General features: G+C 43.2%; 1 protein-coding gene across 9 annotated transcripts in view; it reads left to right on the forward strand.

Annotated features, from left to right (window-relative positions):
- Rbm25 (RNA binding motif protein 25) overlaps positions 1 to 26,781 on the forward strand; it is a 108,561-nt gene that overhangs the window by 39,187 nt on the left and 42,593 nt on the right. For 4 of the 9 annotated variants that reach the window (XM_076551006.1, XM_076551009.1, XM_042260878.2 and 1 more), the window contains one exon: positions 15,661 to 15,734. The gene's annotated coding sequence lies outside the window, so the exon portion shown is untranslated. Of the gene's footprint in view, positions 1 to 15,660; positions 15,735 to 23,154; positions 23,352 to 23,498; positions 24,768 to 26,781 lie in introns of those variants that run through there. The other 5 variants (XM_076551010.1, XM_076551008.1, XM_042260872.2 and 2 more) reach the window with 3 other exon arrangements.

The following is a 26,781-nucleotide window of genomic DNA, read 5'->3' on the forward strand; positions in this document are numbered from 1 at the left end:
ACACACACACACACACACACACACACACACACATACATATATATACATATATTTATGGAACAAACATTTAGCATTTCAAGTTTTATTTTAGTTACTTTATGTGTATGTGTGTGTACTGGTGCATGCATGTACACATGTGTACAGGTACATGTTTAGACCAGAGGTCCATTATTCCTCAGGAGCCATGCACCTTTTCGTTTCGTTTTTGTTTGTTTTCAGATCTCTCTTAACCTGGATATTACCGAGAAGATGCGCCCTTAAGATCCTCATGTCTCTGTTGCCCAGCACTGGGTTTACACCACATTCCTGCTGTAGTAATAAGGGTTCTCTAGAAGAACAGACCAATAGAATGCATATTTATTTCTCTGAGTTTGAGGCCAGCCTGGTCTAAAGAGTGAGTTCTAAGACAGCCAGAACTACACAGCGAAACCCAGTCTCAACCCTCCCCCCAGAAGCATATTCATTAAAATAAGACTTATTAGATTGATCCCTTAGAATTTCTATTGCTGCGATGAAACACCTTGACCAGAAAGCAAGTTGGGAAGGAAAGGGTTTATCTGGCTTATGCTTCCAGATCATACTCCATCTTTGGAGGAAGTCAGAAGAGGAACTCAGGGAGGGCAGGATCCTGGAGGCAGAAGCTGAAGGAGAGGCCATGGAGAAGTGCTGCTTACTGGCTTACTCAGCCTGCTTTCTTATAGAACCCAGGACCACCAGATCAGGGATGGCACCACCCACCATGGGCTGGACCCTCCCCCATCAATCACTAATTGAGAAAATGCCCTATAGCTGAATCTCATGGAGACATTTCCTCAACTGAGGCTTCTTCCTCTCTGATGACTAGAACTTGTGTCAAGTGGACACAGAAAACCAGCCAGTACATGGCAAGCATTTTAGCCCCATTACCATATTTTACATTTGTTTGTTTGTTTTTGAGACAGGGTTTCTCTGTGTTGTTTTGGTGCCTGTCCTGCATCTCCCTCTGTAGACCAGGATGGCCTCGAACTCAGAAATCCGCCTGGCTCTGTCTGCCGAGTGCTGGGATTAAAGGTGTGCGCCACCACCTCCTGGCCACATTTTACATTTTAAAGTTAATATAAATATATATAATTTATAAATTATAATGGCACCTAACAGTGGTGGCGCATGCCTTTAATCCTAGCACTCGGGAGGCAGAGGCAGGTGGATCTCTGATTTCCAGGTTAGCCTGGTTTACAAAGGTAGTTCTAGGCCAGCTAAGGCTACACAAAGAAACACTGTCTCATAAAAAAACAAACAAAAAGATCATAATAGCAATTCTAGAAAAATTCCTAAGGCTTTGTGTAGCTAGAGTTTTCCTGGTCCTGCCTGGCCCAGGTCAGGACAAATCTGCCACCCACCAGTCCCACAGTTGCTCAGACCCAACTGAGTAAACACAGAGACTTATATTACTTATAAACTGTATGGCCGTGGCAGGCTTCTTGTTATCTAGTTCTTATATCTTAAATTAATCCATTTCTATTAGTCTATAAGTTGCCACGTGGCTCATGGCTTACTGGTACCTTACATCTCACTTGTCATGGCTGGCAGCGTCTCTCTAACTCAGCCTTCCTGTTCCCAGAATTCTCTTCTCTGCGTGTCCTGCCTATACTTCCTGCCTGGCTACAGGCTAATCAGTGTTTTATTTATTAACCAATCAGAGCAACACATTTAACATACAGAACATCCCACAGCACTAAGACATTGTTTAGGTATTTATTGCATATATATATATATATATATATTAAATATATAGTCTATATAAACTATATAAAATATATAGTCATTGTACTTTTGTATATAGTTTTTCTTATATTAGTTATAACTTTTTTCTTTTTATTAAAATAGAAAAGGGGAAATATGGTGATATTTTATTTGTACTGAAATGTGATTTTTTTTGTTGTTGTTTTGTTTTGTTTTGTTTTTCGAGACAGGGTTTCTCTGTGTAGCTTTGTGCCTTTCCTGGAACTCACTTGGTAGCCCAGGCTGGCCTCGAACTCACAGAGATCCGCCTGGCTCTGCCTCCCGAGTGCTGGGATTAAAGGCATGTGCCACCACCGCCTGGCTTGAAATGTGATTTTATTTGTATGTTAAAAAATAAAGTTGCCTGAGGGTCAGAGCTAATAGCAAGCCATAGCAGAAGCAGGGCGGTGATGGCGCACACCTTTAATCCAGATCACATGACAGACAGATCTCTGTGTGTTCAAGGATACAGCCAGCATGGAGACACACACCTTTAATCTCAGTACCAACCATAGAGACCTAGAGGTCTGTATAGACAGGCAGTGACGAGGAGGTCATATGGTTGGGTTTACAACCAATAAGAAGGCAGAACAGAAAGTCAATAAAAAAGACAGATACACAGGAAGTAGGCCTCTGTCTGCGGGGAAGGATGACAGCAGCAAAGAGTTAAGAAAGTTTTTTTTAGTATCAGCTCTTAGCCACTGCTCTGACCTCTTGGGCTTTTAACTCTGCATTTAGCTCTGTTTCTTATTTAATAAGTCCGTTATCTCTACAGCTTTGGGAAATGGTTACCTCCAGGGAAGACAACTAAGGTATAGAAGTTGTTTTTCTTACTTTATGTGTATGTATGTGTGCCTGAGTGTATGCATGTACATGTGCATGCGCATGCACCACCTGCATGCATGAGCCCACAGATGTCAGAAGAGGACATGGGATTCCCTGGAACTGTAGTTACAGACGGTCATGAGCCCCCATGTTAGTCCCAGGAACTTGGGCCCTCAGCAAGAGCAGTGATGGCCCTTAAAGGCTGAGACAAGTCTCCAAGCCCAAGAAAGCTATTTGCATGTTATTTTGCTTTGCTTTTCTGCAGAAAATGAACCCAGAGCTCTTGAGTCCTTTCATGGGGAAAACTAGCTTTGTCTCTTGTATCAACTACTTGAATTTATCGGATCTTTTTCTTTAATCTCCTATGGGTTTTGCTCTTTTACTTTTTTTTTTTGTTTTTTGTTTTTTGTTTTTCGAGATAGGGTTTCTCTGTGTAGTTTTGGTGCCTGTCCTGGATCTTGCTCTGTAGACCTCACAGAGATCCGCCCCTCTCTGCCTCCCAAGTACTGGGATCAAAGGCGTGCATCACTGCCACCAGCCTCTTTTACATTCTTTCCACACCTGTTTGTTTGTTTTACCAAGACGTACATTTCTTTTTCTTTCTTTCTTTTTTTTTTTTTTTTTTTTGTGGTTTTGGATGGAGAAACACCAACACCTCATAAGCTCAGTGTGTTTATTAAATAGAGTTGAACAGAGGCAGGGTTACTGCATCCAGCTGCAAAAGGAGATGGGGTTATCATATACAGATAAACAAGGAGGCAAGGTTTATGGTATATATGAACAAGGAGGCAGGTTTAGCGCATCTAGGTAGGAGCAGACTTCAGGCTGTGAACATGGGGAGGGAGAGGCTATGATGGATGTTTTCTGCATATACCATCAATATCTACACATGGCTTTGCCACCACTCTGAGCCTGGGGGAGTGGGTGCCAGTTTCTGAGGCTCTGGAAGACCTCTATTTTCATTGGAATGTTGTCTATGAAGATTCTTTAAGACCTGGGATAAAGGGTCATTGCTCCAGAGAGATTTTGCTTTTGATTTTTTGTTGTTGTTGCTGTTTTTCTTTTTCTTTTTTTTTTTTTTGTTTGTTTTGCACCTCACCCCATGAAGAAATACTTAAAATTCAATGTTATTATTTTATTTAGTTAACAGCCACCAAGACGTTTCTGTTGGGGCTGTAAACCCCATCTTATGGGTCTAGTGGCACCCACACACACCATCATAATCTCCCCCATTCCAAAATGATTTTCTTTCTAGTTTGTTGGGCTGGGATGTTTTTACTCCCCATTCACCTCTATGGGAATTTGAGTGTCCAAATTTAGAGTTCCTACCAGGTTCTGGTCTTGGTCTTCTGTCTCACTTGCTCTATGACACATTAAAAAAAAAAAACAACCTCGCCGGGCGGCGCACGCCTTTAATCCTAGCACTCGGGAGGCAGAGCCAGACGGATCTCTGTGAGTTCGAGGCCAGCCTGGGCTACAAAGTGAGATCCAGGAAAGGCACAAAGCTAAGCAGAGAAACCCTGCCTCGAGAAAAAAAAAAAACAAAACCGAAGCTATCTGGGTGGTGCATACCTTTAATCCCAGCACAGGAAGGGAGAAATAATAATAATATTTAGCGGCACAAAATACAAAACATCTGGGCAGTGGTGGCACACACCTTTAATCCCAGCACTCCGGAGGCAGAGCTAGGCGGATCTCTGTGAGTTCAAGGCCAGCCTGGTCTACAGAACGAGATCCAGGAAAGGCACCAAAACAAGCAGAGAAACTCTGTCTCAAAAAACAACAAAAAAACTAAAAAACAAACAAGCAAACAAAAAAACCCTTATCTCAGAAAAAAAAAAAGCCAAAAAAAAAAAAATAGTATAGTGCATTTGTGCCCTTAATAGTTCTATGGGAGAACAGTAGTGAAAATAGTGTTTGATGAGACTAGAATCAGAACAAGAAAGGAATCAGACCAATGAACACTTATGATGAAAGGCTAATCTTTGGGGAAGAGACCCCTCTCCATACTAGTCTTGGCCATTGCCCCTGGCAACAGAATAATTCAGTTCCTCCCACGCTACTCTTCCCTTGATGTTTCTTTGCTGTCCACTGAGACAGAGCTAATAAATTCACTCTGGATGATTTTAAAAGAGAGTTAACTCACTGAAAGGATTGTGTGTGTTTTAGAGTTGTCAGGAAGATTGGAGAATCTGGGTCAAAAAAAAAAATGGTCAGAAGGTGTTTAGTAGAAAATACTATCACATTCTCACCTAACAAGTCAGGGGAGCAAGCCTGATTGGTACTGCTTGCACTGGACACACTCGATGCTCCACTGTCTCTGTTGCATTGTCAATGGTTTGGATGCCTCAACTGAACCTCATGTTAAAACTAAATCCCATTACAAAGTTTTTTGTTTGTTTGTTTTTCGAGATAGGGTTTCTCTGTGTAGTTTTGGTGCCTGTCCTGAATCTCACTCTGTAGATCAGGCTGGCCTCGAACTCACAGAGATCCCCCTGGCTCTGCCTCCCGAGTGCTGGGATTAAAGGTTTGCGCCACCACCGCCCAGCCTAAAGTATTAAATAGATAAGTCCAGATGGAATCTTAAAGGATGATTAATCCACTCGTAGATTAGTTGGTGAGTTAGGGGGCTGGAAAAACGACACAGTTGGTCAAATACTTGCTGTACAAGCATGAGTACCTGAGTTTGGGCTCCGGAACCCACACAAAAACCAGGGCAAGCTGGGCAGTGGTGGCGTACACCTTTAATCCCAGCACTTGGGGGAGGCGGATCTCTGAGTTTGAGATCTGGTCTACAGAGTGAATTCTAGAAGTACACAGAGAAACCCTGCCTCAAAAAAAACAAAAATTAAAATAAAAACGATATTCAGGAGGCAGAGGCAGGTGAATCTGTGAGTTTGAGGCACCCAAGGCAGCCATAATGGAGAGGCTCAAAACAAAATAAAATTAAATAAATAAATAAATAAATAAATAAATAAATAAATAAATAAATAAATAAAATAGAACAAAGTAGAGAGTGATCCAGGAAAGACACATGGCATCGACTTCAGATTCTAGGGAGATGATTCTCTCCTCTGGTCTCCACAGGCAACTGCACTCACATGCACATACCCATACTCAGACACACAACGTGTGCATACAATTAAAATAAATTCCTTTTTTTTTTTTTTTTTTTTTGGTTTTCAAGACAGGGTTTCTCTGTATAACTTTGAGCCTTTCCTGGAACTCACTCTGTAGCCCAGGCTGGCCTTGAACTCACAGAGATCCGCCTAGCTCTGCCTCCCGAGTGCTGGGAAAGGTGTGCGCCGCCGCCGCCGCCGCCACCCGTCCTAAAATAAATATTTTAAAATTTTTATTTATTTTTATTTTATGTGTAAGTGCCCTGGCGTATGTATGTACTTATGTGTATCACATGCATGTCTGGTGCCCATTGAGATCAGAATTGGACTTCGGGGTGGTTAGGAACCACCATGTGGAAACCGAACCAGGTCCTCTGCAAGAGAAACAAGTGCTTCTAACCTTTGATCCATCTCTCCAGCCTAAAATTAAATTTAAAAGTAATTTAATAAAGAGAATAGTATGTCCTCTCTCCTAGAGAAAGGGTTGGCAGTGAAGTGAAGAAGGGGGCGGGCAAACCTCAATCTGATAATTAATTCAGAATGGATTGTAAACGTAAACATAGCTCACGCCCTGGAGAAATAGCTCAGCTGTTAAGAGCACATATACTGCCTTTGCAGAGGATGCAGGTCTGGTTCCCAGCACCCACATGGTGGCTCACAATTGTCTGGAACTCCAGTTCCAGGAAACCCAACGCCCTCTTCTGGCCTCTCTGGACTTCTGCATGCATGTGCACACAAACTCATGTGAGCATATGCACAGACACATCAAGTCAATGACTAAATAAAAACCGTAAAACATAAAACACATGAGAAAAATCCAATGACCTAGGCTGAGCAGAGTTCTGTTCCTTTTTTTAAAAATTAGAATACTTTTAAATTTTTATTTTTAATATTTTATATTAAATATATTTATTTAAATATAAAAATAAAATTTTATTTTAATACTTTAAAAATTATTTACTTTTATTGTATATAGGTGATCGAGGGGCAGTAGACGTGCCACATTGCACACATGGAGGTTAGGGGGGGCTTGAACTCGGATCGCTGTGCTTGCACACCAACTGCCTCTATCATCTGGACCATCTTGCTGTAGAGCCTAAGCTGTACTTTTTTTTTTTATAGTATTTTTATTTTATAATTAACTTACTTATTAACTTATTAACTTACACATATCAGCCACGGATTCCCCCTGCTCCCTCCTCCTACTCCACCCCCCAGCCTTCTCCGCCAATCCACCCCCCACTCCCACCTCCTCCAAGGCAAGGTATCCCCTGGGGAGTAAGCCCAGCCTGGCAGACTCAGCCAAGGCAGGTCCAGTCCCCTCCTCCCTTCACCAAGGCTGAGCAAAGTGTCTCATCCTAGGCCCCAGGCTCCAAAAAGTCAGCCCATGCACCAAGGACAGGTCCTGGCTCCACTGCCTGGGGGCCTCGTAAACAGTTCAAGCTAATCAACTGTCTCACTTATCCAGAGGGCCTGGTCCAGTTCCATGGGGGCTCCTCCACCATTGGTTCTCGGTTCAGGCACTTCCACTAGTTTGGCTATTTGTCCCTGTGCTTTCCCACACAATTCTTCACAGACCTGGAAAGAACAATACTCAATTTCATATGTAAAAACAAAAAATCCAGGATAGCCAAAAGAAATCTTGTACAATAAAACAACCTCTGGAGGCATCACGATCCCTGACTTCAAGCACTACTATAGAGCTACAGTAATAAAAACAGCTTGATACTGGCATAAAAACCGACATGTGGACCAATGGAACTGAACTGAAGACCCCGACATTAATCCGCACACCTATGAACATATGATTTTCGACAAAGAAGCCAAAACTGTACCATGGAAAAAAGAAAGCATCTTCAACAAATGGTGCTGGCATAACTGGATGTCAGCATGTAGAAGACTGCAAATAGATCCATATCTGTCACCGTGCACAAAACTCAAGTCCAAGTGGATCAAAGAGCTAACATAGATCCACTTACTCTGAACCTAAGCTGTACTTATTCTTGCTCTCCTGGAGGCTGAACCCAGGGCCTTATGTATAAATGTATAACTAGAGAAGTTCTCTACTCCGGAGCTACATCACAGACCTGTCTTTCTTTCTTTCTTTCTTTTTCTTTTTTTTTTTTTTTTTTTTTTTTGAGAAAAGGTCTTGCTAAATTGCCCAGGTGGTATTAAACTTCCGTTCTTCCTGCCTCAGCTTCCCCAAAAGCTGTAACTGTATGCCTTCATCACCAAGCCCAATTGGGTTCTTAGATATAAAATCAAAAGTATAATTTATAGACTAGGAAATAGATACAAATTAATTTAAGTTAGATCAAACTAAAATACATTCTTTGTGAAAGGTACTAGAAAACTCCATATGGACAATTCCATGAATGAAAGAATAAACCAAAAATATAGAATCAGGCATGGTAGCACATGCCTGTAATTCCAGTAAAAGAGTTCAAAGCCACCTTCAGCTACATAGCAAGTCTAAGGAGAAGAGAGATGGACAAAGCTGTATTCAACACAGGAATTTGGGCATTATTCAAAAATTCTAGGGTTGGGGATTTAGCTCAGTGGCAGAGTGCTTGCCTAGCAAGTGCCCTGGGTTCGGTCCTCAACTCCGGGAGTGGGGGGCGGGGGGGGGGGGGGGGAAGGGAGGGAATAACAAAAATTTGTTGCCAAGGTAGTGATGGTGCAAAACCTTTAATCCCAGCACTCAGGTGGCAGAGGCAGGCTGATCTCTGTGAGTTTGAGGCCGGCCTGATCTGCAGAGCAAGTTCTAGGACAGCCAGAGCTACACAGAGAAACGCTGTCTCAAAAACCACCCCGAGACAAACACACACACACACTGGCTGGAGGCAATTGATTATGCCCCTTTTTGCCCCTTCCCTCCCACCATGTAAAGACTTAGTAAAGAGGTTCTGAAAGCAGAAAGCCAGGCCTCCTGGATTCTAAATTTGCCAGGACATAGAATCTGGGAATTCTAGTCCCCCAAAATGTAAGAAGCAAATTAATGTTCTTTATAAATGAGTCACAGATCCCCTGCCCAATCACCCCCCAGTATTGGAGACTAAACCTAGAGCCTTGTACTTGGTAGAGAAGCACCACAGCTAATTTGTTATAGCAACAGGAATGGCTGAGACAGCCTCTTTAAACAGTACTTAACTGTTTAAACAAAAATAGGGCGGGCAAGATGGCTCAGCATGTAAAGGCTCTTTACCTTCACTCCTAAGATTTCAATCCCCAGGACCCACATGGTGGAAGGAGTAAATTGACTCTCCCAGGTTGTCTTCTGACCTCAACATCTGCACACCCTAGCCTCATACACACGTGTGCACAAAGTAAATAAATATAAGTATAAAAAATAGTGTATCAAACTGGGCGGTGGTGGCGCTCGCCTTTAATCCCAGCACTTGGGAGGCAGAGGCAGGTGGATCTCTATGAGTTTGAGGCCCGCCTGGTCTATAGAGCAAGATCCAGGAAAGGCACAAAGGTACACAGAGAAACCCTGTCTCGAAAAACCAAAAAAAAAAAAAGCGTATCACAGAACATATACAAAATGAAAATAACAGGACAAACAATGGAAACACATAAAGTTAAAACTCATTTAAAATGACTTTATAGGGGCTGGAAACTGGCTCAGCGCTTATCAGCATTGACTGCACTTTCCAGGAGATCCGGGTTAGATTCCTAGCACCCACACAGCAGTTCACAAACATCTGTAACGTCAGTTCCAATACTGGGGTGTGGGGGATCTGTAGCTAATTTATAAAGAACATTAATTTTCTTCATACATTTTGGGGGACTAAAATTCCCAGATTCTATGTCCTGGCAAATTTAGAATCCAGGAGGCCTGGCTTTCTGCTTTCAGGATTGAACCTCTTTACTAAGTCTTTACATGGTAGAAGGCAGGGGACAATAAGAGGCATATAACACCCTCCTCTATCCTCCTTGGCACCAAGCACGTAAGTGGTGCAAAGCAGGCATAAAACCAACACACGTTTAAAAAAATGAAAAGAAACAGCATTATATATTTTGAACATATACTATGACAAGAATGCTATTGTGAACATCAAAACCTCAAAATGTATAGTGAGCAAGCTAATTAATATTAACAGTAAAGCCAGGCGGTGGTGGCGCATGCCTTTAATCCCAGCACTCGGGAGGCAGAGCCAGGAGGATCTCTGTGAGTTCGAGGCCAGCCTGGGCTACAAAGCCAGGTCCAGGGCAGGCACCAAAACTACACAGAGAAACCCAGTCTCGAAAAACCAAAAATAAATAAATAAATAAAATAAAATAGCAGTAAAACTGAATAATAAATAAAATAAAACATTGGCTCTTGTTCTGTATGCCGATACATGCAGGTACTAGAAAGGCAGAGGCAGGAGAATCACTTAAGTCTAAGACCCTGAATGATGTAATGAGACTCAGCCCTTCCTCTCAAAAAGGAGTAACAACAACAAACACTAAGTTAATATAAAATAAGTCAGAAAAAGCACAAAGGACATCTAGATCAAGTAGAGAACAAATAGCAAAATTGTTGTGTAGTTAAGAAAAAAACAAGCCGGGCGTGGTGGCGTACGCCTTTAATCCCGGCACTCGGGAGGCAGAGAGCCAGGCGGATCTCTGTGAGTTCGAGGCCAGCCTGGGCTACCAAGTGAGCTCCAGGAAAGGCGCAAAGCTACACAGAGAAACCCTGTCTCGAGAAAAAAAAAAAAAAAACAAGGTTCAATAGTATCTGCCTACAATATACTGGCTTGAAATATAAAGAGGGTAAAAAGTTAAAAAATATTTGCTATGTAAACACTACATGAAGCTAATCTCCAATGGCTGCATTAACATATAGAAGTATTTGAAAATTAAACAACATACCTCTAAATAATACTTCAGACTAGCTGGGGGTATAGTTTGGTGGTAGAACACTTACCTAGCATATGCAAGGCCCTGAGATAGATATCTTCAGGACTGCAAAATAAATAAATAAAGCTTTAACAAAATATCCACGGGGAAACCAAAAAGTATATCAGGTTATAACAGTATAAAAACTCAGGACTGGAGAGATGGCTCAGCAGTTAAGAGCTCTTCCAGAGGACCTGAGTTCAGTTCCCACCACTCATATGGTTGCTCACAATAGTCTGTAACTCCAGTTCCAGAGGACCTGATGTCCTCTTCTGACCTCTGTAGACACTGAATTCATGTGGTAGATAGCCTATATGCAGACAAAATGCGCATACATCTAGAAGAAAAAAATTTTGAAGTGAAAACACAGTAAATACATCAATGACTTTAGAGAGACATTTATTTTTTAAAAGAGTTAAAATAAATTATTTGTGATTGTATCATATAAATATAAACAGGAGTCTTCATGCTCATGCAGGAAGCACTTTACCGGCTGACCACCTCTCCAACTCCAATAACTAAGAACGTTATACCATCCAATACATTTATTGGCAAGAAATGGCCACATGCCTCTAAGGGTACAAGCTGCCAAATAGAAAAGGCAATCAGAATAAAAAAGAAAAGGTAGTCTGAACAACCTTTTACCTGCTAAGTGAAATGAATTTTAGTTAGAATATTCCCACAAAGATGATTCAAAGCTCACGTGGATTTGCTAGTGAACTCTACCAATACTTAAGGGGGGAAGATCAGTTATATACAGATTCCTCCATACAACAGAAAAGGAGGAAACACTTCCCAACTCATGGGGTCAGCATGACCCTGATTCAGAAATCAAAGACATGGGAAAATAAAAACACAAACCAACCTCCCTCATGCCAAACAAATATAGTCTCTCTCTCTCTCGTCTCTCTCTCTCTCTCTCTCTCTCTCTCTCTCTCTCTCTCTCTCTCTCTTTCCTTAGACAGGGTTTCTCTGTATAGTCTAGGCTGTCCTAGAGCTCACTCTGTAGACCAGCATGGCCTCAAACTCACAGAGATCTACATTCCACCTGCCTCTGCCTCCTGGATGCTGGGCTTAAAATCGTGTACCACCGTGCCAGGCTTACCACACTGTCTTAATCATAGGGGTTTTAAAATAGGTTATTAAAGTTATTAACTCTAGTAATAAATAAAATGCAAAGTTTCAGGATCTTGACAGTAAAATTTTTCCCCTCATATTTTTTTTCCTATCCTGCTTTTATTTTAAGTGTTTATTTGTCCTATGGCCTTTTCTATTCATTTGCAAATCATACAGTTTAATAACTGGTATCATTTAGTGGTTTCTTTTCTTTTTCTGCACTTGTCTGTGTGTGTGTGTGGTGTGTGTGTGTGTGTGTGTAAGTCAGAGAGCAATTTATAGGGATTAGCGCTCTTTCCACCATGTGGGTCCCTGCGATTGAACTCAGGTCCATCAGTCTTGATGACAAGCTCCTTTACCCACTGAGCCATCTTGCCAGCCCTTAGTGGGCATTTTTGAAATTATATTACTGAGAGTTTTATTATTAACCTAATAGTAATTTCTGTGTAAGTGATCTGCCTTTCTTTCTTTCTTTCTTTCTTTCTTTCTTTCTTTCTTTCTTTCTTTCTTTCTTTCTTTCCTTCCTTCCTTCCTTCCTTCTCCTTCCTTCCTTCCTTCCTTCCTTCCTTCCTTCCTTCCTTCCTTCCTTCCTTCTTCCTTTCTTCTCTTTCTTTCTTTCTTTCTTTCTTTCTTTCTTTCTTTCTTTCTTTCTTTCTTTTCTTCTCTCTGTGTAGCCCTGGCTACCCTGGAGCTTGCTCTGTAAATCAGGCTGGCTTTAAACTCAGATTTAAACTTTAAATCTACCTGCCTCTACCACCTGGGATTAAAGGCACATGCCACCACACCATACAGAAATAAAGAAATCTCTGTAATTTCTTAAAAGTTCGAGACTAGCCTGATCTACAGAGTGAGTTCCAGAACAGCCAGGGCTACACAGAAGAACCCTGAACTTTGTCTCAAAAAACTACACATACACAACAACAAACAAAAAAAAAAAAAGAAAAGAAAAGAAAGACAAAAAAAGAAGAAGAAATTATGGTTTCATGATGATGCATGCCTGAAATATCAGTTCTTGTAAGGCAGGAGGATTGTGAGTTCAAGCCTTGTATTACACAGCAAGATCCTATCTAAATAAAAAATCAAAAATACCTACTTCTTTAAAGGTTTCAAACATACTTTTTGTTTTGTCTCTAACAAGTTTAGTATCTGAGTTTATTGGGAATTTAACTATTTGTTAAGTTTAAATTTGAATATGTTTCTATTTCTGATAATCATCATGCATAGCAATTTGTTCCTAATACTGCTGGCACTTTAAAATGTGTGTGTGCGTTGCATGCATGCATGTGTATATGTGTGTTCATATGTGTGTGCAGTGTGGGTATGTGCATGTGCACCCATGTGTCCATCTGTGTGGAGGTCAGAGGATGAAGTTGAGTGTGTTTCTCTAAAGTGGCAATTAATGAGGCAGTTCCACGTAGTTTATCTGATAGTCAAAAGGGGTTTATTTTGAGTTAACTTACAACAAGCAAAGGGAGTTGGTTACAGGATCCAGGAGAGGTAAGGCCCAGTCCAATGCAGTTCTCTGGAGAACTCTGACTTGGTCCGCAGTACCAGATCCAGCATCCAGGATCACGAGGTAGCCAAGAGAGAGCAAGCATGTACACATTTCAGGTATTAAGGGGTCCTCCCCGTCTCGGCCACGCCCTGGGCGGTGGCAGGTACCTAGCAGTTCCCCACTGCCTACTAGAGGTGGTGCTTCAGGCGTGAAGCCCAGAAAACCACCCCTACATTCCTGTCTCTCCTCACCTTATACATTGATGCAGAGTCCCTCAGTTGAACCCAGAGCTGATTCAGGTGGTCCAGTTAGCCAGCTTCCTCAAGGGATCTTGAGCGAGGTATTCTATCTCCGCCTCCCACTGGGATTACAGGTAGGCGGCACGCCCATCTGACCTTTACGTGGTTGTTGGGGATTCGAACTCCAGTCGTCATGCATGCAAAGCAAGTGTTGTACAGCTGAGCCAACTCCTTGGTGCACTTTTAAATTTTAAGATTTATTTTTGCACTTTCAAAAATACATGTATGTGGTGGTGGGTTATGCACACGTAGATGTAGATGCCCATGGAGGAGGCCAGAGGTGTAGGGTCGCCCTGGAGCTAGAGTAACAGGCTGTTGTGAGCCTCCTGATTTGGAATGCTGAGAACTGAACTCAGGTCCTTTGCAAGGGCAATATGTACTCTTAACGGCTGAGCCATCTCTCCAGCCCCCAGAATTTTAAATTTTAGATGATGTCAGACTGTACCAGGCTTTTTCTTTTAGGCCACCAACCAGCTCCCAAATCATGACATGGATAGTTATTAGTTATGAATGCTTGGCCTAACTTAGGCTCATAGGCTAGCCCCCCCCCCCCCCCCCCCCCCCCCCCCCCCCCCCCGCCTTTTCTCCTTATTGAGGCTTACATATAGGGTCTCAGACAGATAAAGCAAAAGCTCTAGCTCTGAGCTATTACCTCAGCCCTGACTTCACTACCTCCAAGAGCAAATTAGGCAAATAAGCTGCTTCTGTCCTTCCTTCCTTTTTTAAAAATTATTTCAGGGCTGAGGACCGAACCTAGGGCCTTGAGCTTGCTAGGCAAGTGCTCTACCACTGAGCTAAATCCCCAACCCCACTTCCTTCCTTCTTGAGACAAGATCTCATGTAGCCCGGACTGGCCTTGAATTTAGCTGATAGCCTAGGTTAGCCTTGTCCTTCTCCCTTTCGGTCCCAAGGGCTGGGATTACAGGTGTGTGCCTCTGTGTCCCGCTTAGCTTTCTTCCCTTCTTCTTCCTCTCTAATATTTGTTTTATTTTAAATTATGTGTCTGCCGGTACATCTGTGAGGAGTGTGCACACAGCGTGTAACTGTAGATATCCCACAGAAGTCAGAAGAGAGCATTGGATCGCTCGGAGGGAGAGTTGCTGGGGGTCGAGAGCTCTGCCACGCAGATGCTGGGACTTGAACCCGGGTCCTCTTCCAGAGCTGTGTTTGCACCACTGAGCCACATCTCCAGCACTTAGTTTCTCTTCTTCAGAGAGTTTGGGTTTGCCTTTGCTAATAGTCTGACAGGGCTGTTAAGAGGAGACACTTGTGTTAGTTTTGCTGCTGTTGTGATAACACAGTCTAGAAGAAGCAACTAGAGAGAGGAAAGATCTACTTTGATTTTTGGTTTTAGTCTGTGGTCAGCTGGGCCCATAATTATACGTCTATGATGAGGTGAAGTAGAACTGCTCCCCTCATGGCAAGCAGGAAGCCAGAGAGAGGGCAGAGCCAAGGCAAGCTGTGTGCTTCAAATCATGCCTCCAGTGACCCACTTCCTCCAGCTGGACCCAACTTGCAACGGTTTTATTACATCGCAATAACTTTTGTTTTTTTTATAATTTATTTTTTATTTTGTGTTCATTGGTGTTTCACTTTGCATGCATGTCTCTGTGAGGGTGTCAGAAGGCCAGGAACTGGAGTTACAAACAGTTGGAGCTGCCACGTGGGTGCTGGGAATTGAACCCCGGGTCCTCTGGAAGAACAGTCACTGCTCTCAACAACTGAGCCATCTCTCCAGTCCCCACAATTACTTTTTTCTTTTTCTTTTTTTTTTTTTGTTTTTTGAGGTTTTTCTGTGTAGCCCTGCTGTCCTGGAACTCACCTGCCTCTGCCATCTAGAGGGTGGGAGTGGATTAAAGGTGCATGCCACCATGGCCTAGGTCAAAAGCTCTTTCAGTGATGACCTCGTCGATTAATTAGTTTATTGATAAGAACCCCTAGATTCCAATCACTTTCTTCTTTTAATATTTTTATTTTATAATTAATTTTACATATCAGCCACTGATTGCCCTGTGTTCCCTCCTCCCACCCCACCCCCCAGTCACTTTCTAAAGTATGTTTCTGAACACTACTTCTGTGGTTGGTCAAACTTTCATAAATGAGCCTGTTGGTGATACTTCCTTCATATGCAGTCTATAACATGCCATCACTCTCTTTTCAGAATCCTGATTTCAGTTAGCAGACCTCAGATATTGGACCTTGTGGGCAACTCCAGCCTTGATCTCCAGAGTCTGTGTAAGTACCTGCTGCCTTGTTTGTCCTCTGCCTGCAGTTCTGGCTAAGACACAGCTCAGGAGAGCATGTCCTTTAGGAAGCCTTCCCTGGCTCCTGTGCCCCTTCCACACTGAGCGTCACTGCCAATCCTCTGTATTTTTTTTTTTAATACTCTGTAATTTTATTTTTCAGGGCTGTCCGAGTTTCTTTCTCTCAACCCAAGGTCTAACTTAATCTTCACTGAAAATGTCCTTTTGAAACATCCATCTGCTTTTCGTTTATTTTTTTATTTGAGATAGAGTCTTACTATGCATTTATGGATGGCTTGGAACTTTCTATGTAGAACTGGCTGGCCTGGAATGCCCTATGTAGCAATGGGTAGCCTGGAACTCACTATAAAATGATCTGTCTGGGCTTCAACTTGCCTTTGCTTCTGGAATGCTGGGGTTATAGGCGTGCACTATAATACTGAGCAGGATGCCACCTCTTTCTCTCATACTGCTACTTGTTCTTCAGTGACTTTAGAAGATCTTAGAAAGGAATGGCGCATGGGAGGTATAAATGGTTCAGCAGTTAAGAACTCTTGCTCTGCAATCATGAGGACTGGAGTCTGGCTCTCAGAACATGCATGAGGAACTAGTTATCTATGCAAATGCCTGTACACCAGCTTTGAGGCTGGCAGAGAAGGGTAGTTTGTCAGGGTTTGCTGGCTCTCAACCTAGCCAAGAAGGCCTGAGCCCCAGGAAGAGGGAGAGAGAGAGAGAGAGAGAGAGAGAGAGAGAGAGAGAGAGAGAGAGAGGGAGGGAGGGAGGGAGGGAGGGAGGGAGGGAGGGAGGGAGGGAGGGAGGGAGGGAGGGAGGGAGGGAGAGAGAGAGAGAGAGAGAGAGAGAGAAAGAAATAGAGGCACTGCCTTAAACACAAAGGAATGGGCAAGGAGTGACAGAGAAGGACACCAGACTCTCTTCTGGCCTCTGGCCTCTGTGCATGTGTACCTGCACAGACACACACACACACACACACACACACACACACACACACACACACACACACAATACATCTTAAAATTAAAAAAAAAAAGAAGAAACTGGTTGCTTATTTTCCATTAACTTTGCTACCCTTCCAACCTATGGAGAATGGATTATGACTGGTGGCTCTTTCTACCTGTTCAGTGACCTAGTTAGTGGAAGCAGCAGGCCAGTCCTGTGCAGTGAGATAAGTCCTCTAGGTTTCATAAGCCAGGCGGTGAACAGACAGACAGACAGTCACATACATATACACACACACACACACACACACACACACACATACACACACACACACACACACACACACACAGAGAACTTCCTGGGCCAGCGCCTGCCACGTCCGTCCGGCCAGTGCGTAAGCTCTCAGTGCCCTTGTGCTGCGGGGATGTCAATCTCCACACTGGAGAGTCGGATCTGCAATTACACAGACATTTTCATCATGTTTGGAAGTTTGGAAGCAATTGTTTGGAAGTTATAGGAAGTCTGAATCTTGATGACAGAGCCTGAAATAGAACTTGAAGCAAAAATGTAGAGAAAAGAAATGATTTATATGTGGTTCCTAACAATTATCTTTGTTATCTATTTTGTAAAGACATACTGTGATTTTTTTTTCCCATTAAATATTACTTTGGTGGGACTGGAGAGATGGCTCGGTGTACCACTGAGTCCAGTCAGTACTGCTGTCTGCTCGTCTGTTGGGGTGTTGACTGATCTTGTGGTCACTTTTTTTGTCTGGTGCTGGGGATCAATCCTAGGGCCTCACCCATGTGGACAAACACTACCTCTGAGCTTCAGTCCAACCTCCATGACCTAGGGACCTCCCACTATCAATGTATTATCTCTCCTGTCTCCAGTTTAAATGTTTGGCCTCTGGGTGATTCAGCTAAATAATACTTTTCCTGTTTCGGCAGTTTTCCTGGAGAGTCACCCAATACGCCGCGGAACACATGAGTCAAATGCCCATGGGGACAGGATCAGATTACATGTGGCTATTTATCTACTAAGCTGTCTTCCTAGCAAGTGACTAGGACAGGTTCTCTGATACTAAGAGTGCATAGCTTAGCCTGGCCTCCGTAAGTGATAAACAAGCTTATTGGTGGCTCATCCTGACTTTGTGTGTGTGTGTGTGTGTGTGTGTGTGTGTGTGTGTGTGTGTGTGTGTGTGTGTGTGTGACAGTCTTATATATTCCCAGCTGGCCTCAAATTCACTCTTTAAGCAAGGATGACCCTGAATTAATCCTCTTGCCTCTACTTCCCGAGAGCTGGGTATGGAGGGGGAGTACCAACACTGGTTTTTATGTTGTGCTTGGGATCAAATCCAAGGCCTCATGCATGCTAGGTAAGCACTCTACCCACTGAGCTAAAACCCTCAGCAGGAGAACTTTTTCAATAAACGGGGTTTATGTGTGGTGGTGCTCACCTTTAATCAGGAGGCAGGCAGGTGGATCTTTGTGAGTTCAAAGCCAGCCTAGTTTATTCAGTCAGGTCTAGACAGCCAGGACTACACAGTGAGACTTTATTCAAAACAAAAACAAAAACAAACCAAAAAATTAATAGAGTGTACAAATGTCTGCAAAGCTACATAAAGCCTATGTTAATTTCTTCTTTCTGGATAGCCTGGGACATTTTATCCTTCTTCATGCCTTTTCTTTTTTTTTTTTTTGGTTTTTCGAGACAGGGTTTCTCTGTGTAGCTTTGCGCCTTTTCCTGGAACTCACTTGGTAGCCCAGGCTGGCCTCGAACTCACAGAGATCCGCCTGGCTCTGCCTCCCGAGTGCTGGGATTAAAGGCGTGCGCCACCACCGCCCGGCGTCTTCATGCCTTTTCAAAGAAATGAATTAATTTGGTAGTTTTGCACTAAGGTCTGGGTAGTTAGCTGAACTCTGGGCAGCCTTTTCAATATTTCCATATTCCAAGCCCCACAGCCTGCACCACCACTGCCAGGCTTCTGTTTTTCTAATGGCTCCATTCTTTTTATCTTTCTGCAAATTCAGGGTTCTACAAGGCCTTAGCTTGGCTTGTTCTTGCCAGCTTTATTTAACTTTAAATTATCCCATTTACCTTTTGCCTCTGGGATTTTGCCTTTCTCTTCTGTAAATCTTACTTTCACTCCACTCCGTGGCTTGCTGTGTGGCTGGTCCCTAGTGTCCTCCTCTCCTTGCTCTTTTGCTCCTTCTTTTTCCTCCCAGATTTCTCCTATTTATTCTCTCTGCCTTCTAGCCCCATCTATCCTTTCTCCTGCCTCACTGTTGGTTGTTCAGCTCTTTATTAGACCATCGGGTGTTTTACACAGGCAAAGTAACACAGTTTCACCGAGTTAAAAAATGCAACATAAAAGAATGCACCACATCTTTGCGTCATTAAACAAATGTTCCACAGCATAAACAAAGGTAACACATCTGAAAATAATATTCTACAACATGAACCCATAGGATAGTGTGTCACTGACGTATATATGTGGGCCTTCCCACCTCAGACCTTACCAATCTAGGTAACCCCTCCTAGGCATGCTCTGAAGCTTGGATCCCAGGTGAGTCTAGATCCTAGTTACTCTGTAATAACCATCACACTGGGTAAACTTAAACAACAAATGTCTACATTAAAGTTAGCCAATTGTCAGAGACCTCTTCTTAAAATTTCTTTTTAGATTTATGTGTATGAATATTTTGCCTGAATGCTGCTTGCAGAGGTCAGAAGGGAGCATTAGATCCTCTGGAACTGCAGATACAGAAGATTGTGAGCCAGCATGTAGGTGCTGGGAACTGAACCTAGTTCCTGTGCAAGAGCAAGTGTTCTTAACTGCTGAGCCGTATCTCCACCTACTACAACCATCTGTTTGTATGTTTATGACTTTCAAGACAGGACTTTTCTCTGTAGCCCTGGCTGTCCTGGAATTCGCTCTACAGACCAGGCTGGCCTAGAACTCAGAGATCCACTTGCCTCTGCCTCCCAAGTGCTGGGATCAAGGTGTGCACCACTTCCAAGCTTATTTGCTTAGCAGGAATCTTAAAAGGTCTTATTAATAAAAACAAACCTGAAGCCTGGTATTGGGGTGAATGCTGGAAGATCAGAGAAGCAGAACAAGCCACAGCCACCTCACTTTGCCAATTCCTCAGCTGATCCTGTTTCCTTAGAGCTCAGACTGGAGGTCTCTGAGTCCTTATCCAAATGGATCTCAGCTGAACTTCTTCTCAAAAGCCTGAAAGCTTAACCAGCCTTAAATACCTTTCTGCTTTCTGCCATCACTTCCTGGAATTAAAAGCTCACTTCCTAGGATTAAAGGCGTGAGTCACCATACCTAGCTGTTTCCAGTGTGGCTTTAATCTCGGAGATCCGGATGGATCTCTGCCTCCCAAGTGATAGGATTAAAGGCATGTGTGCCACCATTTTCTGGCCTCTATATCTAGTGGCTGTTCTGTCTCTGACCCCAGATAAGTTTATTAGGGTGCACAATATTTTGGGGAACACAATATTACCACATATTTATTTTTCGGTTATTACTATTTACATGTATTTATTGTTTATATGTGCACATGTGAGTGTACTTGAGTGTATCCCCTAGTGTTCACCTTGTAGGAATTTGGTCTCCTTTTCTACCAGGTGAGTTCAGGGACTGAACTAAGGTTGTCATGGAAAGCAGGCACCTTTATCTGCTGCGCCATCTCACCGTGCCCTAAGAATTTATTAAGCAAGTGATATTACACAAGTCGTGGAGAAATGGCTTGATTAAGGGCACTTGCTGTTTTTGCAGAGGACCCCGGTTCAATTTCAAGTCCACAAGATGGCTCATAACTCCAGTTCCAAGGGATATGATGCCCTCTTCTGTCCTATGCTGGCACCAGGAATGGATGTTGTACATAGACATATATGTAGTCAAACTCATACACATAAAATAAAATCTTTTGTTTTTTAAGGGATATGTAAGCTGCTTGATGGTGATATACACCTTTAAACCCAGCACTTGGGAGGCAGAGACAGGCATATATCTGTGAGTTCAAGGCCAGCCTGTTCTACATAGTGAGTTCCAGGACATCCAGAACACAGAGAAACCCTGACTCACACAAACAAACACCCTCCCCCCCCAAAAAAGGGATATACAGTAATTTGAGAGATTTCTGTGTTTATACTTGGTTTTAAAAACAAAAACAAACATTTATTTACAAAATATAAATAGCATTTAATGAGCATTTTATTGTAGGAAATACCTTCACATTAGTTAATTAATACTTGTAATAGCCTTGGGAAGTTGGTATTGTTGCTTTTTTTTTTTTTTTTTTTTTTTGGTTTTTCGAGACAGGGTTTCTCTGTGTAGCTTTGCGCCTTTCCTGGATCTCACTTTGTAGTCCAGGCTGGCCTCGAACTCATAGAGATACGCCTGGCTCTGCCTCCCGAGTGCTGGGATTAAAGGCGTGCGCCACCACGGCCCGACCTTGTTGCTTTTTTTTATAAGGAACCTAGTAAATAGAAATATATGTGAACATAAAATTTACAGGTGGTGCCAGGCAGTGGTGGCGCACGCCTTCAATCTCAGCACTCAGGAGTCAGAGCCAGGCGGATCTCTGTGAGTTCGAGGGCAGCCTGGGCTACAAAGTAAGATCCAGGAAAGGCGCAAAGCTACGCAGAGAAACCCTGTCTCAAAAAAAAAAAAAAAAAAAAAAAAATACTAGGTGGCAATAGTGTCATAAACTTTCCTATTTCCACTGTTCTTGCATTGAATTTTCTTGGTACCTATCATATGACAATTTCCTTTTTGTTGCTTTTTTTTTTCCCCCCTCAAGACAGGGTTTCTCTGTGTAGTTTTGGTGCCTGTTGCTGGCTTTGAACTCACAGAGATCTGCTCTGCCTCTGAAGTGCTGGGATTAAAGGCATGCGCCACCGCCCGAATGTTGCTTTGTTTTTTTTGAGACAGGGTCTCTTTATGTAGCCGTCCCTGGGAGTCCTGGAACCAAAGAGGCTAGCTTTGAACCAGGCTAGCTTTGAATTTAGAGAATTGGCCTGCCTCAGCCTCCCAGAGTGCTGGAACTCAATACATGTGCTACACCACACCCACCCGAAAATCATTTCTTCTTCTTTTTTCGAGGCAGGGTTTCTCTGTGAAACAGAGGTTCTCTGTCCTGGAACTCACTTTGTAAAACAGGATGGCCTTGAACTCACAGAGATCTGTGAGTCCTCTGCCTCCCAAGTGCTGGGACTAAAGGCATGAGCCAACATTGCTTGGCTAATTATTTTTTTATTCAACAAATACTGAGTACTTGCTAAATACCAAATCACTATTCCATACACTGGAGCTACAGGAGATAAAAGATCTATGCTCTCTTTATGTTTACATTCTAGTGTGGAAGGAGCAGGTGGACCATAAAATGAGACATTAGTATGGCAGATGTGATATATACTAGAATAAAACTATGAGACAATTTGGGTGTGGTGGCACATGCAATTAATCCCAACACTTGGGAAGGGGCAGGCGGTCTACCAGAGAGTCCAGCCTGGTCTATGCAGACTGTCTAAGAAAAACAACAGACAGGGAGTATGAATGATAAAGTGGTCAGGGTTTGCCACTTGCTACTCGGGGGCTCCAGCTCTCCCAGGACAGGAATAAACCCCATCTCTACTTTCTGACTCCTTGGCAAACCACCAGGCACCTTATGAACAAATTATAAGCCTTCTGAGGAGCAAGAAACAAAGCAGTAGACAACTGCTTATAAACTCCATAAATTGAATAACTCAGTAATTTGTGAGTATTCACTTTTTCATGAGTTTAGTATTCTTTTTTATCATTCGCCCACTACAGAAAGTTGTATTAAATATTTTTACGGGCTTTTGAAGCTGGCAAGCATCTAGTTACCTCTTAGGTCCTATGACCTCACCTAAGCTGTAGTGCGTGTTCGCACAAAAAGTAAAAAAAAAAAAAAACCAAAAAAAAAAAAAAAAACTCAAACCAAAACAAAAAAACCCCAACGTAGCCGTTGCCAGTTATTTCTTGATGTGACCGGTTGTTTTCGAAGGACACATGACATCTGGGCTTTCTATGGAGGTTCTCGGTCCCGCCCAGGTCTCAGTTCATCGAACCTCAAAGAACCAGGAGACCGAGGTTCTAATTCCTGGAAAAACGAAATCACCAAAAAAAAAAAAAAAAAAAAGTGAGAAATCCTCTAACAAACCCCGCTCGGGTAAACAGCCGGAACCTTGACCTCAAGATGGCGTCGTGCAGTCATCAGATTCAGTCGGCGCCAATCAAACATGGCAGGGTGGGTCGCAATTCGCAGCCTGCGCCTCTCTAGGCCCCACTAGGCCCCCGCTCGCTCTCTATGGTCACCCTTCTATACGCCGTGAGTCAGAGGCCACCGCGGAGACTATCTAGCGCAAGCTTCTCTATGGTTTCCCCCCCTCCTCCCTGGCCACGCCCCCTGGCGCAGTGCACGCCGGGCAAGAGGAAGACCTCCAGAGGCTCCCCGCGCTGCGCGGCTGTGTGTGCGGCCTATGCGAGTCGGCGCCTCGGACCCCGTCTCTCCGTCCCGGCGGCGCGCAGGAACCTCGAACCGGTGGAGGAGCCCTCCCCTAGCCTGACGCCCAAGAGGCCGCGACGACAGTACCGTTTTTCTCTCAGCGGCGGGTGAGTCCACGCTTCCGAACGCGTGAGGAAACCGGTCGACCGGGTGCCTCCGCTGCCGGAGGAGGAGGAGGAGGAGGAGGAAAAGCCAGGGTGGCTGCGGAGGGCCGGGTGGGGTGGGGGGTGAGGGGGTGGGGTGGGGGAGGGGACGGGCACGAGGCTTGGGGCTTCTCCGCTCCTCCAAGGCCTCGGAGGAAAAAAAAACAACAACCCAGTGGGACCGGGAGCCCGTGGAGGCCGGGCCCGCGTCCTGAGCGCGCCTCGGGGCATGTTTGTCGCCCACTTTCTCGGTGGCTTCACCTTCCGTCTGGGAGGAGGGAATGGCCCCGGCCCTGACGCGGCCCCGTGGTAGCCCCGGATAGCATCGGTCGGCCTCTAGCCCGACCGGGTCCTGGAGGCCTTTTTCTTATCATCGGGCCTCCCGATCCCACCCCTCGGTAGATTTCCGGGGCCGAGGACTCCCGGGCCTCAAGGCTGCGCCTTTAAACCAGCCTGCGCCCACTCTTGTAGCCAGGGGTGCTGGCCACCAACGAATTTCTACCTCTCGGGAACGGATTTTTCTACCTCTCTGGTCGTCTGGTTGCCGCCGCCAAAAGAAGGGGCCCCACCCCTCCTTGAATTTCACGAGTGTCCACTTTTTAGTTTTTTGGTTTGTTGTTTTTTTTTTTAAAATACCCTTCCGGCTTGCTGAAGACGGTGATGAGTTTTACCGTCTTGTCCCCTTTCCGTTTGGAAGGAGGCTGTGTCTTCCATTCATTCCAGGCAGCACCAGCCTTCTTATTAAAATGGATCACCATCCTTTTGTTTTCAGGATTGATTTTTAAACACGCTTTTCGAAATAGAGTATGAAGGTTATCCTGAAGTTATGTAATAGTAGATTAATATTGACGTGGAGATGCCGTTTTTGCTACAGGGCAGAGTAAAGCAGACCAAAAGGAAAAGGATTGGGTTTCTCTTACATCACAGTGCTTTAGAATTGAAATAAAGTGTAGCAGGTAGCTGGCAGTATTGTATAAACTTTTTTTTTTTTTTTGTATTGTCTGTGAGCACCCTTTCCTTCAGTTGCTTTCAGTTTAAAAATCTCTTGATTTTTGAGTACATTTTAGACCTAAAGACCGGCACAAGTAAGAGTGTCTCTGTATCATTGATGCTTGTAAGCCTGTATATAGAACTAGGAACGGTTAGGACAGCTTCACGGGGCATCTTCACACCACGAATGTAATTTTTTGAGACATTTTTTTCTTTCTTTTTTTTTTTTTTTAAGGGTATTCCAAAAGCATTGAGAGGTCTCAAAAGGCACTCGGTTGCTTAGTTCTTGTGATTCAAGCAGACAGTGTGCTCTTATTAAACTTTTTTAAGTCTTGATTTTTTTCTTCATCAGTAAAGTGAGAGTTCTATTACCATTTACTTCACAGAAATGTATGTAAAATGCTCGCTAAAATATTCCTATAACATGATATTGGTTTATACTGATAAATGTTATTTAAGAACTAGAGTGAGAAGTTTCAGAGACTTTTCCATCTCTTCCTTGTGTACTTGGAGTAGACTTCAATAGTGCTATTGATGCTTAAATTCCTTTCTTTCTTATTAGTATGTTAGGGCATTGAGACCTTGTATTAGAGTGAAAGCAGCCTTTGAATTGGTAATTTCAGGATAGTGGGGAGCCTTGGAGTCTCCATGTACTTAGTGTGTTCCCTGACCAAATTAGCTTCTTCATCTGTAAAGGCAGTAACAATTGTGCATCAAGTAATTCAGGAGATTAAAAAGGATATTGAAGCCAGGCAGTGGTGGCGCACGCCTTTAATCCCAGCACTCAGGAGGCAGAGGCAGGCGGATCTCTGTGAATTCAAAGCTACTACCCTGGTCCAGGACAGCCAGGACTGATACAGAGAAACCCTGTCTCAAAACTACTCCCCCCCCCCCAAAAAAAAGGAGAGAAAAAAGAGATTGAGAAATCAATATAAATAAAAATGTTAACATCATATCGTTTTGGGATTACATTTGTGTGTATGAGAAAGGTGTCACAAAAGTATTTTCCTTAAATTTTTTTTTAAAAATTTATGTGTATGGGTGTTTTAGCCTCCATGTATGTTTGTGCACCACGTTTGTGCCTGGTGTGGCCAGAGGCTAGAAAAGGATCCCCTAGAACTGAAATTAAAAATTTCTGTGAAACACCATATGGATGCTGAGAATCAAACCCAGGTCCCCTGGAAGAGCAACAAACACTCTTAACGGCTTAGCTAACTTACTCCTTTCTTTTGGTAGGATACCAAAGACTGCTAGGAAAAAATGTTTTATTGTCTTGTGTTTAGCCATCATGTATTAATAGTTTTGGTTAAATATTTTTATTCTGTGGTTCTTTTTATTGTAGTATTGCATCTCTATATGTTAATGTTGAGTAACCGACTTGAGTTGGCCAAGGATTTTTCAAATTATTATTATTATTATTGTTATTTGAGACAGGGTTTCTCTGTTATCCCTGGCTGTCCTGAAACTCTATAGGCTAGGCTGGCCTGAAACTAACAGAGATCCACCTGCCTTCTGCCTCCAGAGTGCTGGGGTTATAGGCATGTATCCAAGCTTGGCTTCTTTTTGTACTTAAAACAACTTTTTAAAAGTATTTGGAGAAAATACTACTTAGAATTATTAGTGTTGTTGTTTTTCCTTTCTCTTTTCTTAAGATTTTGAGACAGGGTCTCATATGTACAGGCTGACCTAGAACTCATGACAGTTCTGCACTTTTACTTTGACATAATTTAAGATTTACCCAAAGTCAACAAAATAGTACCTGAGTTCTCAACCATCCTAATTCTGAGATTCCTTAGCATCTGCCTCCCTTGTGCTGGGACTACAGGTGTGCTAGATCTTATTAACATTTGATTTTGTTCTTTTCTCCATAGTTTCCTTTTGACATATTTGCTAGTAAGTGGTAGCTGTGATGCTCCTAAACCCACAAATAACTATAGAGTAGTTCCTGAAATTAGGAATTTTTTAAAAAATTTTATTCTGCCGGGCGGTGGTGGCGCACGCCTTTAATCCCAGCACTCAGCACTCAGGAGTCAGAGCCAGGCGGATCTCTGTGAGTTCGAGGCCAGCCTGGGCTACCAAGTGAGCTCCAGGAAAGGCGCAAAGCTACGCAGAGAAACCCTGTCTCGAAAAAACCAAAAAAAAAAAAAAAAAAAAAAAATTTATTCTACTTTATTTTATGTTCATTGGTTTCAGATCCCCTGTAACTGGAGTTACAGACAATTGTGAGCTGCCATGTGGGTGTTGGGAATTGAACCCAGGTCCTCTGGAAGAGCAGCCAGTGTTCTTAACCCCTGGGCCATCTCTCCAGTTTTTTTTTCTTTTCTTTTTTTATCATTTAAAAATACCAATCAGGAAATTAACATTGGTACAATATTGTTTAATCTTCAGGCTTTAGCTTTTGGTA

This window comes from Peromyscus maniculatus, chromosome 14, assembly GCF_049852395.1.
Source record: "Peromyscus maniculatus bairdii isolate BWxNUB_F1_BW_parent chromosome 14, HU_Pman_BW_mat_3.1, whole genome shotgun sequence".
In the NCBI taxonomy this organism is placed as follows: domain Eukaryota; kingdom Metazoa; phylum Chordata; class Mammalia; order Rodentia; family Cricetidae; genus Peromyscus; species Peromyscus maniculatus.